This window comes from Hyalella azteca, unplaced genomic scaffold (assembly GCF_000764305.2).
Source record: "Hyalella azteca isolate HAZT.00-mixed unplaced genomic scaffold, Hazt_2.0.2 contig1749, whole genome shotgun sequence".
In the NCBI taxonomy this organism is placed as follows: Eukaryota; Metazoa; Arthropoda; class Malacostraca; order Amphipoda; family Hyalellidae; genus Hyalella; species Hyalella azteca.
This window is the reverse complement of record NW_025932050.1, coordinates 267,537-280,704: the sequence shown is the minus strand read 5'-3', so window position 1 is coordinate 280,704 and position 13,168 is coordinate 267,537. Positions and strand designations below refer to the sequence as shown.

Below are 13,168 nucleotides of genomic sequence, written 5' to 3'. Positions count from 1 at the left end.
ACCTGCTTGAGAGATTAAAATTCGATAGACTTTTGCTCTCTATGAAATCCGTTTTAGATTTTAATCTATGGAATGTTTAAATTTGAAGCGATATTTTCTTAATTTTTTTGCCAGTGTTATCGGGGTAAAAACTAAAACTTGTATGAAATTTTTACGGAATGGGAAGTTTCTTGCTGCGCTCTTTCTGTGAACACGGCATTATCCTTTGTAACAGTTCTCACTATGTGATGCTGACCATATTTACCTTCCTAGCAGCAGCTCAACTCTTCTTATTACTCATTTTAAGAGGCCAATTGCTTGCCATGTGTTAGGGCCGTAGCACATTAGTAAGTAGGAACGGCGACTCGTGTTTGAATCTGTCATTCGTTGATGGGAAGTTGATTGAACTTCTTGGAGGTTGTGTCCGTTTAAATTACTCTTCCCTTGAGGAGCCGTGTGGATTTAGGCTCATAAACATTATGAATCTAACAATTCTGAATTTTCAATTTAATATTTCAAGGTCTGACTTGCGTTTTACAATTTGGTCGATTAATGAATTTCTAGTTTATTAAATTCAACATCAATGAGGATTCCGGGATTTGCCCGTTCATATGGCTTACGACCTGTGGCTGAAAAACTCTGTGCTTGTGTTTAATACTGATTGAGTGATAGAAAACTTTAAAATCAGCTAACCGCTTCTAAAGTCCCACAAAATTTAACTCGTTTATCTTTCACCGATCAGTTCATTTCTCATTGACTTCAAATCTAGTATCGTTGGAATTGGGAAGAAACCTGCCGCCCATTTCGAAGTTCGACCAAAGTGTGTATGCTGGAAAACTTGTATGGGCATCGACCAAAATTTTGGTCATTTCAGTTGAATTGGCCTCGGCTCAGGTTGTGTCGACAAGCTTCGTTTGAGGCATTGTGGCTGTACGGGGAGTTCTCGGAGATGCTTTCTGAGTTTTTAGTTGACATGTTCAAAGGTTAGTACTTAGTTATTGAAAGTATGAAATAAGAAACGATCTATTTATGAGATCTTTGATGCTCGGTACAATAAGCTCTAGTAAATTTAAAAGGGTAGTGTGGTGATGCATTGACAGCGTTTGCAATACAAGCGCCCTACACATGAGGTTGCAGATATGTTCTTCAAAGAGAAAGCGTGTCATCACTCTGAAGAAAATGTACTTGTGAAATTACTTGCCTTATGTACATTACTTTAGCTCATTTCATGGACCAACGTATCCAGTTCTTTAGTGGTTACATATTAGAATGAAACTGTCTGCATGTAAATAAATTGTTGGGCACATTTTCGAGTTTGAAGTGACGAGATCACGTTATTTTTTTGCTTGTCGTAATTGGTTTTGCTAGATTTTTCATGCAAAATCTAATAAGTTTCATTTGTTTTTATATTAAGATATTAATTTATTAAGAAAAATCCTCGAAGTGTCTCGTAGCGGGCGCATTTAAAATTAATAGGTGAAAGAGTTTAAATATGAAAATCGGGTTTTAAAAATAACGGTGCTCTCGATTCACTTGAACCACTCATATTCCTGTTAGAATTGCACAATAATTTTAAATTAATATCAAATTTTTGTTTTCACTGCCTGTTAACAATGGTTATTCTCCGAATTCAAATTCAGTATTAGTAGAACACATAATTGACGATAGGCGGAATTAAATGAAATTTCTAGAATCAAATTTAATCTAAATTTTGTTAAACAACTGTATTATGTTGTCTATAGCCATTCTAAAGATAAATTGTAGCTATTAGGGTAAAAAGACGTTAATGCAACGGAAGAAAAGTATTTCCCAACTCCGAAATTTAGCAACAAGTTATTTTTTCCAATCCATCAAAAAATACGAATAAGTCCATCCGCGCAGAATCTTTTCTCTGTTAAGATATCACGAATGGTATGTTTTAGCCAGATTTAATTTATTTTTACCGCAGTTGCGCTAACTTTTAGCTAAGCTTTCTCTCCTCTAATTTTAGCTTCACTTCCATACTTTATCGTCAACTATTGATTCAAGGGGATTGTTTGTAGCCAACATCTTTAGAATGTTTTAATGTGATTTAAATAAGAAGGATAAATAGTTCTTGTAGTTGTGTCGAAACACAAGCATACAATGTGAGTTTATTTACTTTATATTGTGGTTAAAATATTCATACACGTCGATGTCAAATGGACTGATCGGGAAGGTGAGCAGCGCCATTTTCGTGTACCATCCAGGCTTCCTACATTTCACAGTAAGGTTATATATGTTCATGGTCCCCTAGTATTAATATGTATTGGTTATATAACCTCCCAGTCCTCCTAACGCCCAACTTGTAAGTTTTTCTGGTCACTCTTATCATATTAAATGAATTTTATTTGTAGTCGTGAACTTGGTCTAGTCATGCCAAACATTTTTACTTGACCTATATGCGTGGGCATTCGATTTCTCACAATTTTCATTGAGAATTTATTGAAAAAAACTACTCATCATACTATGATTATCTGTTTGAAATTTCACTGCCTGGAAACTTGCACTGTTAGGCCAATAATAAAATGCGTGTTGAATGATTCTGCTGAACTCTCTTGTTGACTTTTTGATTGACTTGCTGATAAACGTAAAGCACACTTAATCTATTTTTTACCACACTGGAACTTCAATAAGATTCGGGATCATATTTGATTTTTGGCACGTAAATAAATTCATCTTCGTCACTTCTCTGATATACAATTTTTTCGTCGTTCCCAAAGAAATGGTGATCAATGGTATGCCTGTTAAGGAAATTTCATTTCCTTCTATTATTAAGAGAAGACAAATCGAGTTAAAACATTTCTCACCTCCAATGCTAACTTATGTAGTAGGTCTTGTGATTACCTCGGATCCAGTCCATCTCTGCATGACCTTCTCCCTCTCAAATCTTCTTGCAACATTTGTATATAATAAAAATTTTTATCATGGCAACTCCTGTCATTTTTCCTTCAGCTAGAATGTTTGACGATTCTAAGAGGAAAATATCCATAAAAGATGAATTTAAATATTATTCAAACCCTTAATTATTTATCAAGCGCATGCAGCTGGTCGTTGCCGTGGACGAAAATAAAATTAAAATATTAAATAAATAAATATTTTGCTCTGCAATTGTTAATAATTATAAATCACATTCTTAAAAAAAGTGAAAATTACATTTAAAGAAGCCAATTACAAACGTGAGTTAGCTGGGTTCACCAGAGATATGCAATAAATATATTGAATTTTGAAGAAATTTCATAAGCTCTTTGAGTAAATTCCAATAAGCTCATCCTGCACTTTCATAAGCTCTTTGAGTAAATTTGAGCGTATTTCATAAGCTCTTTGAGTAAACAATACTTGATGAGTCGCTGATTTTACAACGCAATCGATTCATAACCTTCTAAAACTTTCAATTTTGTCACGGTTTTCCAGCATCGTTAAATCCAGCAAAATGACAGTCTTCTTTGGCGCTATCATCGAAAGAGAAGTCGATTTCAGAATTTAAGAACCAATTCTCCCACACGTGTTTTGACTTATCAAAGCGAAATTCCTGGTGCAGATCCACAAAAACGTAAAGAATCAAGTTATTATACATATTAAAATAATCAAGTTTTTATAATAGAATAGAATTATCATTACACGCCCTGACCTCGATGATAAGCGCGCCACGAGAAACAGACTTAGTGACTCAAATGAGCTCAGTCTAAGGCCCCCATAAATCAACGTTCACTTTAAGAGTTTATGGACCGGAATAGAATTCTGCTGAATTATAATAATAATCATAAATATGTACAAATATGCGTTGATTGAACGCACCATGATTCTAATCAAAGTATACTTGTAACTTTCGGTACTTTTAGTCTCACTTTGCAGTCCCGCTTCAAATAAGCCTCCAAATATTCACTCCGAATTTTGGCACTGATGTCCCGATACTTTATGAATCATGAACTAACCTTTATAGGTTATTGCAAGAAAGTGTTGAACTTTTATAGGTTGTAACAGTATTTTGTGACCCAGATATACGTTTATTTAAGTTTAGGACGTAAGCGTCACTTGAGATCCAACAGATATGTGAGTAAAAACACTTGAAACGCATTACTTGAAGCCTTCTTTCAGCGAGATATGCATGCATCTACAAGAAAAACATGAGGACATTTGCTTGAGACAAAATTTCCATTCTTCTTCCGAGAATTTGTTAACAAATATTTTCGAGCCTTGGTGCAATTTTTGATATCCTGATTAGTAACTGTTTAAATATATTTAGGAAAAACTGTTAAAAACTGTTAAATAGAGTTTAAATCTAAATCAATTTTCGGCCACATCTTAACTCTGCTGATTAATCACGTAGCAAAATCTACGGTGCGTGATATTTCCGCTTGTTTACCCACAACGGTTAAAAAAAATAAAACTTGCAGTACTCACTGCAGTGAGTGACAGAGAGCGCATTTTCTCGTCGACGAAAACTTGAGGTCACGGACGGACGGATAGACGGACAGACAGACGGAAATGGCGAGCACAATAGTGTATTTTTCCTATAAAGAGAAAATGCGCTAAAAAGACATGTTACTTCTTTGGCGCTCGATTCGTTATGAAACATCGATATAATCCGGAATAGAAATGCGTTATGAAACAACGATATAATCCTGAATAGTCAACATCGATATAATCCTGAATAAAAATGCGCGATTAAAATTAAAGTCAGACGACGTAAACAATTTGCATCAAAAATACCAAACGCTGACACAAGAGGCTAATAAATAGCAAGCGCTTGCGGCCGAGAAGCGCCCCAAGAATAGCTGGCCTGACGCTCGACTCAAGAAGCTTCTTGTCATCTGAGGCCTCCTCAAGACTCCTCATATCGGGCATGCTTGGCCAACGCGAGTGGCCATAGAGCGATTGTTGGGGCATCATATCATTGGCTTTCTTCAGTAAAATTTTTAAAATACAGGTTGAGAATTATTAAAATATTTAAATAGTATATGTTCGACATTATTATGAGGAATAAAGATTTTTTTAAAGCCCCAACTTCCTAACATTTGAAGTATTTATACTAATTATGAATAATGCTCATCTTGATCAATTGCATTCCCACTCTAGTTTTGTATATTTTTTTCGTTACCATTACGAAATTCATTTGTTCAATTTAAATGTGAATTACCACACTCGCACTTCATAGGATCAATTTCTGCACTCATTGGCAAATGCACTTGCGGTTCATTATTGCACAAACTGTCAGACTTTGATTTCAGTTTTAACTGCGGAGCTGAGAGGAAGCGCTCTGATAAAAGACTATCATATCTCGCGTGGTCGTCTGGTGCAATTCACTTGAGCCCGCTTCTCGTAAACAAACACTTCAGTTCAAGTGAAGTCACCAACTCAAGTCCCGTGCGTCAAGGCGAACTTTAAAGGATATTTTTGAAAGCCTTGGTGTTGCGCAGTTACGTGCGAGCCCTTATCGAAAATTGGTGGCTGCAAATAGGCGGGGGCGTTGCTTCTATGGCCTGATGGTTCTAAACTGCCTATGAACCTTGGAATGAAATGTTATGCTTAGTTTAGAACTGTTTCGTTAGAATCCATATTGTAAACTATACTTAATACTTTTACGTTACTATCAGTTTGTGCGAAAATTAAATTAAGAATATTATTCTTGATAATATGACAGGATAAATAATTTGAAATAACTAACTCGTATTCCCAATTAGGTTTATATAAAAATCCAGCAAACGAAAGGATTTACAGTTTTTCTTACATTTTCTTAATCGCATAACGCATACAGGTCGTACATTTTTCATTAAAAAATAATATTCGAAATAATTCGTTATGCGCATTATCATTTGTGTATTTCGATTCAAAGTTTAGGAAATTCGTCCTCAATGTATGCGCTTGTGCATCCCAATCCCGGTAAAACTCAGCGATTACCCTAAGTGTATGTGCAAAAGTTTCTCTTATGTCAATTCTAGAGCAACCATTTCTATTTTCAGTGTAACTTGGACTAACTGATTTTGCCTAAGCCGCGTAAGCAAACCTATAATAAATTTTGTCTATCCAATACTAAACATCTTGACGACATATATAGCAAAATTAATCTTACTGTGCTTTACAATGTTCTAAATGAATTATCAAATTATGTTGACCATTCGAAATCAAATTTTGCCCATAATCCATTGACTAAACTAATCAAACCAACTTACTAATTTTAATGAACCAATTTTCAATGCAAAATAAATTTGTGCGTAACTATCGGCCTGAAAAATTCCTAATCCGCCACCCTAAACAAATTGAAAGCAATATGTTCCCTAAGGCACCGGAAATCATCGCGAGTGCATGAAACTGTTGAAGGAACCGTAAGCCCTGCTGATAAAATGCTCCCCACTTGGCCGTCTGGGCAGCGAAATTCACGGCACAAACGAGCAAATATTTACAAACGCAATGTCCCTTATCACCGCGTGTACACACCCGGTCCACCCCTGGCAGGTGGCCTCTGTCTGCCATGAGCAGCTCGACAATTTCCATCAAAATCGATCAATACCATCTTAATATTTAAGATATTATGCTTTGCTACGAGTCCCCAAAGATTATTGCAATATAAAGATGCGATTACAAAGCATTTATTCATATTTTTATTCTGAAAATTTGTATTCTGGACATAGTAATAGGAAATTTCGCGGCTTGAAATCCGTCACCAAACTTACACATAAGTTATGATTTTAATGTTAATTACAAAATGATAGGCTAATTTTTTTTATAAATATCATCATTACTGAAGATGAAAGTAAAGATAGCACCGATCGAAATGGCAAAAAAAATCATATCGGGGTCAGCTGCTTCGAGAAACTATGATCGACATGATCTGTTGCAAAAAACTGGCCCAGTCTTGAAATTCATCAGAATTTTAGTGCTGCGCTGGCATGCCTGACGCCTTAATTATGGGTACTTGTCGACACTCTATTGGAAACTGCTGTGATAGCTGCACTTAAGGTATAAATTGTACAGTCAATTACCGCTCTTCAATACTTTGTTGCATACGCGAAAGCGTTTCTTCGGTTGCTTATGGGAGTAAAAATACTGGGCTGTCAGCTTGCGTGTCAAGAGCTGCGCAATCCTGCCTAGTTTCATTTTAACAGCGGCCTGCTCGAGCGTAGTCTTGCCTGTTAGTTTCCGACTGATCCAGCAGCGCGAAAAACCAAATCCTTGAAAGCTGGAATTATATTCAGTTAGAAAATGAATGACTATATTGATAGTTTTAATTTGTTACAGTAACATGGTGAAACTAACCATAATCAGCATTGCATCAATGTGGTTTGTTGTAATGAGTGAAATTGTCGAAAAGATATACATTGTAATTACTGAAATAGATCAAGCAAATTGAATTGAAAAATATAGCTCGAGAATGATTGCAATATGCGGCAACGTACGTCTTTTTGCGGTATTCATCATAGAATGAGGCTTCGGGAATTTATAAAATGTTATTTCTTTACAATATCGAATGATCGTATATACTGTATTTTTGTACAAGCGTTTTCCCCAAATGAAATATTGTGTTTATAGCCCGTAGAGTTGAGGAGCGTTTTTACCCGTCGCATGTTTCAACACAGTGAAGAGATATCGATAGAAAGCGGAAAAATGGAGAAAAAACATTGATGATATATCTGAATAATTTACACTACATCTTGCTTGAAAACGTCCATACTATAAAATCTCTTCCTACATTTTATATTAAATAGTATACTTTATACCAAAAAAAAAAATCTTGCGCATACAGGCCTGCCTCCTAATTTTTCATCCATTCCGAGCGATGAAAATTCGGCATAGTAGCAGAATTAATTATCGGAATAAAATTGATTAAAATAAATAAAAAATATCAAATATCCTTAAACAATTAATAAGTCTACTTATTTTTGAAAACTGTTCAATTGATCTCATTATCTCATTATAACTATAATTGCTCTGCGGTCTGCGTATAAACCAGGCCATTCGTGCGCTGTCATGTCTGCTTGGCGATTACAGTTTTGTTTTTAATTCGCTGATTCAAATATCATGCTTGGCAATTTCGTAACGCAGTTGCACCCACTTTGCCTTTATCTTTACCGTATTAGTATAATTATCCTGTATGAGATGATAGTATTGCTTTTATAAACACGTGATGGATTTTTAATTTCACCACGAACTGAGCAGTAGCAAATATTTAAGAACTATTGAAATTGTTTTTGTCTCTCACGTCTTTAGGGAATAAATGGGGTCAATTAGTTAGATATTAAGATGAATTTGTAAGCACGTTCGAATTAAAATATATGTGCTAAATTACATGGCAACAACGATATGAAGACGACCAAGGAATCATAGTATAAAAGAATGGGCAATGAACATACTCTATTTGCAATTATAATGAGCACTAAATTAAATTAACGTAAGTATTGGTTCACTTGATAAATGCATGTCTGTATATGTCCAAATGATTACAGAACGACCGTGCCTCGTTATCGTGACCTAACAAAGATGGCGTCAAGGACTTATTACCCTGGAGAAGATTTTCGTACATCAGTACGGCCTGAGCTGCTGTGAGGTGAGGGTGTGTCGCATCACACCTCTGTGAACTCTGACTGGGTTGATCAACGTGAAGAAATTAGAACAATAACAGAAGTGCAGTGTTATAGTGTACCTACTTCATGAATTAAATAACGTGGATTCATGTTTATCAATGGTAAGTCACCATAACCTATAATATTTTTTTTCTTGAAAAAATGAAGCGATTTGTGTAATACATTTAATCGAAATAAATTTCTTCATAACGTTTTATTAATTTTATAAAAAAAAAACAAATTTCTTTATAAAGAAATATAAATCCCTATAAAAAAATGTATAGAGATAAATAAGAAAATACATAAAATTGTAAAAATCGGGATAGAAATAATGTTTTCATTGCATTTCAGTTCCTTAAATAACTTCATATCTTGAATTAAATTTCTGATTATATTAAATTTCTGATTATTCATGTCGTGTATAAAGACATGTTTCGTTAATGCTGTAAGGCTGTCTTTAGTTCCTTTGATATGTAACGTGCCATCCAAGTAACGATTGTACCAAAAGTCACGATAATCTCTTCGTAGAATAATAATAATAATTATAATAATAATAATAATAACAATAATAACAATTATAATAATTATAATAATAATAACAATAATAATAATTATAATAATTATAATAATAATAATAATAATAATGTCAATAATAATAAGAATAACAATATAATAATCAAACAATTTATTATGTGAAATGAAACTTGTATACTTAGTTTATTTCACATTTTTTCGTAAAATATCGTGCATAATTAAGGCAATGACAGCATTCCTATCATCGCTGTATATACGCTAGAATCTTTTCATACTCGTTTCATAATGCTATTATCTTTCTATACTACGTTCAACATACTATAAACATTATATCCTTGGTTCACTAAGCAATAAGATCTAAAAACTTATTTCACCATACTATAAACTTTATATCCTTGTTTACTAAGATATAACCTTTATAAACTTGTTTCACAATACTGTAAACTTTATATACTTGTTTCATTAAGTTATAACTTTTATAAACTTATTTCACCATACTATAAAATTTATATACTTGTTTCATTAAGCTATAACCTTGATAAATTTGTTTCACCGTCCTATAAACGTTACATCCTTTTTTCACTACGCTATAACCTTTAAAAACTTGTTTCACCATACTATAAACTTTAAATCCTTGTTTCACAAAGCTACAACCTTTATAAACTTGTTTTACCATTGTAATGATCTTTAGTGCCGAGGTTCAATAAAGATCTTCCAATTAACACAATTAATCACTTTAATTGAACGAAAAACGAACACTTAAATTACTAACATTTGAACAAAGTTAAATAGAACAGAGCATATAGTTTCATGGCACAGAACTGTTTCTCCTTCATATGCTTAAAGCTCAGCATGGAACATGGTTCCACACAACACAGCAATAGAGTTCCGTATGCACGAACACCGAATCTTCAAGATATCACTGCTTCTTCTGGACTTCTATCCTGGTTGAATTCTTCCTACACGAACAAAATTGAATTTACGGATAAATCAAATCGGATAATTTCCCTACTAGATATCTCACATAGTATCTGCAAACAGATAATAAATATAATATTGACACGTGCAATAATGACAGTAGAATGTCTCCACAGCTCTTGAATATTACGCATACCTCTGCAGTTGTCTGGATTCACAAACTAGTCCTTGCCTTTGCCCTAAAACAAGTCTGCCCGGAATTCGTACGATGCTACCGGAGCGTCAACACCTTAACCTTATTCTACCTTCTACACATTGGTTACTTTTGTTTTTCTTCTCACTCTGTTTCCCGAAGTACTCCTGAATATCCCTACTACCGTACTATATACTTTACCTACTTGTTTCACTAAGCTTTAACCTTAATAAACTTATTTCACCATACTATAAACATTATATACTTGTTGCACTGAACTATAACCTTTTAAAACTTTTTTTCTCCAAACTGTAAACTACATACATTTTTCACTAAGCTATAATCTTTGTACACTTGTGTCACCATACCATAAACTTTATATCCTTATTTCAGTAACACTAAAACATTTATATACTTGTTTCACCATACTTTAAACTTTCCTTGTTTCACTAAGCTAAGCAGCGTCCGTTACAACAGCTACACACGAAACAAATTAATTCTATTGGCCTTTTCCAGGAGTTGCTCAGTAGAGGCGAGTGACGCGACTCGCTTTCACTGGGCTGTAGTCCCTCGAGTTCAGGGCGTGCGTCTCAGTATTCCATACCTCAGGTAAGGGCAACTTCTTGAAACGCGCTTTTCAAAGAGACATACTTTCTGGGACCTTGTGTATTCATCAGCATGCGCCTATGAAAACGGGCATAATTAATGTTTATTTATGTTTACTGCATGCGCACATACATATGGCGTCGTAACTGTAGGGAAGTTGTTGCGGGGACGTTGGTATTTGTATAGAATAAAACACGACTTGTGTTGGGCAGCTTTTATGCATTCATGAGCATTATATGTGTGCAAATTTGTATACCTTTGAGCTCAAACATTTATTTTATGGATAAAAAATTCATTAAAATGCATGGTTGTTGCAGCAAGGGAGGCAAACTGCAGAAGTTGATTCAAGTCAATATTTTGTTATAATCAACAATTTATTGGGCTGTATTATCAATAAAATAAAATAAAAATGAATTTAAAAGTCGAAACAAGATTTTAAAATTGATTTCTCTTTATCTGTTAATTTAATCAAATCGCGCTCTGAGGTACTAGCTTTCAAAATAACTTTGAGTCTTTTGAGATCAATTTTCTTTATTCGAATTATTTGCCCATAACTTGTATGAAAAGAATAGTGATTTTTTTCCCAGTGATAATTAACTTGAAACAGTTTTATTTTTGTCCATTCTTCCTTCCCATTTTCTCTTGACTGCAGAAGACTGTAGCTCTTACCAGATTCCGAATGAGGAAGTAGTGAATAATATCTAGTCTGAGGCTGGCGTATAGCTACAATTACTTTTTTTGCCACTTAAATTTCCTCATAAGTCTGAACTTCAGTCTTGACCATGCGAGCTTGAGACTGCAGTATTTACAATAAATCTTATAATCTGATGAATAAATTCGTCCTATTTGTGGTAGATACAGTACAGAGACAAAAAGCTCTCATTTTCTAACTTATTCAGGTACAGCATAATATAGTATTTAGAGTTCGGAATGATAAGGCGTTATAAAACATTATTATATTATTAAAAACATTATTATATTAAAACATTATTATAAAACATTATTATTATTTATAATAATATTATTATGAATAATAATAATGTGACAGGCGTGGCCACCCGAAATTGCATCTTTAGTTTGTGTCAGACTTTATTCATTCTCACTACATTTTACGAGGCTACTAAAAAGGAAAATAATAAAATTACACATAGTATTCATTTAATTTATGATCATTAACCATCCGAATTCAAGTGACTTTCTTTCGTTTAATTGCCAAGGGGAAATCAGTCGTCGCTCCCTCGCAACTCATGACTAAACATTGTGCTCAGACGTGTACTAATTCATCATATTTAGACTCTCAATTCTTTGCATTGTGATTTCTGGCAGCCCTGGTGGTCTTCGTTTTATGTTTCTAAGTGGTACGCTCGTACGCTCATCCACCTACAGCTGGCCTACCATAAACCTCCTATGATTCGCAATTGAGTAGCAGTGATCAATCCAAGCAACTGTCGGGCTCACGCAGCACAGGAACATCGGTGCTCATGACGGTTTTTTTTTGGTCCTGGGTTTTTATCTCGTTGTTATATAGCTCATTAAATCTAGAGTACAAACTTACTTTTACTTTCAATGCTAATTCCCGGTAGGTTTTATTACAATATCAACACAAAATCTTACATAAAATAAGCAAATATCGAAAATTGCGTCACAAATTTTAACAAAATTGCAACAAAAATGTAGCTCACACGCCCAAAATTGTTTCGAAAGCTTGAAAATTAAAAAAAATTAATCGCATGAACAAAAACAGATTGTGTTCTTTGGACAAATTTGTTTCTTTTGCAACTTTCCCGTCAAGAATATCAAAAATACGATATTCTCGTTAGATATAAATCAGATTAAAGTTAATCATTTAAATATATTCTAACTTAATTTCCAGATAAATAAAAACTCGGGAAGAGAAAGCTAAGTGTAAATCTTGTCTCTACTTCTATCCCTGTTAAATTGATCTTTTTTAACACTACCAATTTTAACACTAAACATTTAAAATAAATGTATTATTGTCAAGCGAATCCATCTGCGTAACTCTTCGGTAATGAGGGCCGCCACCTGGCGTATGCTCGGGAGCAGCATTAGCGCGAGGGACGTGAGGGCGGACGAGGGGACCAGCAACACGAAGAGCGCCGCCTGTCACGCGCTCCTTGTCTAACGTTCTTCTGAACCCCAAAATGAAAACTTGGGGAATTAAGAGTGTTAACTGAGAAACGGCTTCAAAAAAAAATTCCACATGTATAAATCTTAATAAACCATCGAGAAAATGGGATTTTTTATAGAGATAAAGCTAAATCTTGAATTATGCCATGAAATCTCTGAAAAAAACGTTACTTAATCCCCATTACTCTCAATCATTCTGCCCCTCGTATGA

At 34.3% G+C, this 13,168-nt stretch overlaps 1 protein-coding gene across 2 annotated transcripts in view; it reads left to right on the top strand.

The window, feature by feature from the left end:
* Window positions 1–8,531: 8,531 nt before the first annotated feature.
* LOC108672264 (facilitated trehalose transporter Tret1-like) overlaps window positions 8,532–13,168 on the top strand; it is a 40,049-nt gene continuing 35,412 nt past the window's right edge. For both annotated transcript variants that reach the window (XM_018159909.2, XM_018159907.2), the window contains exons 1-2: window positions 8,532–8,680; window positions 10,720–10,812. The gene's annotated coding sequence lies outside the window, so the exon portion shown is untranslated. The remainder of the gene's footprint in view (window positions 8,681–10,719; window positions 10,813–13,168) is intronic.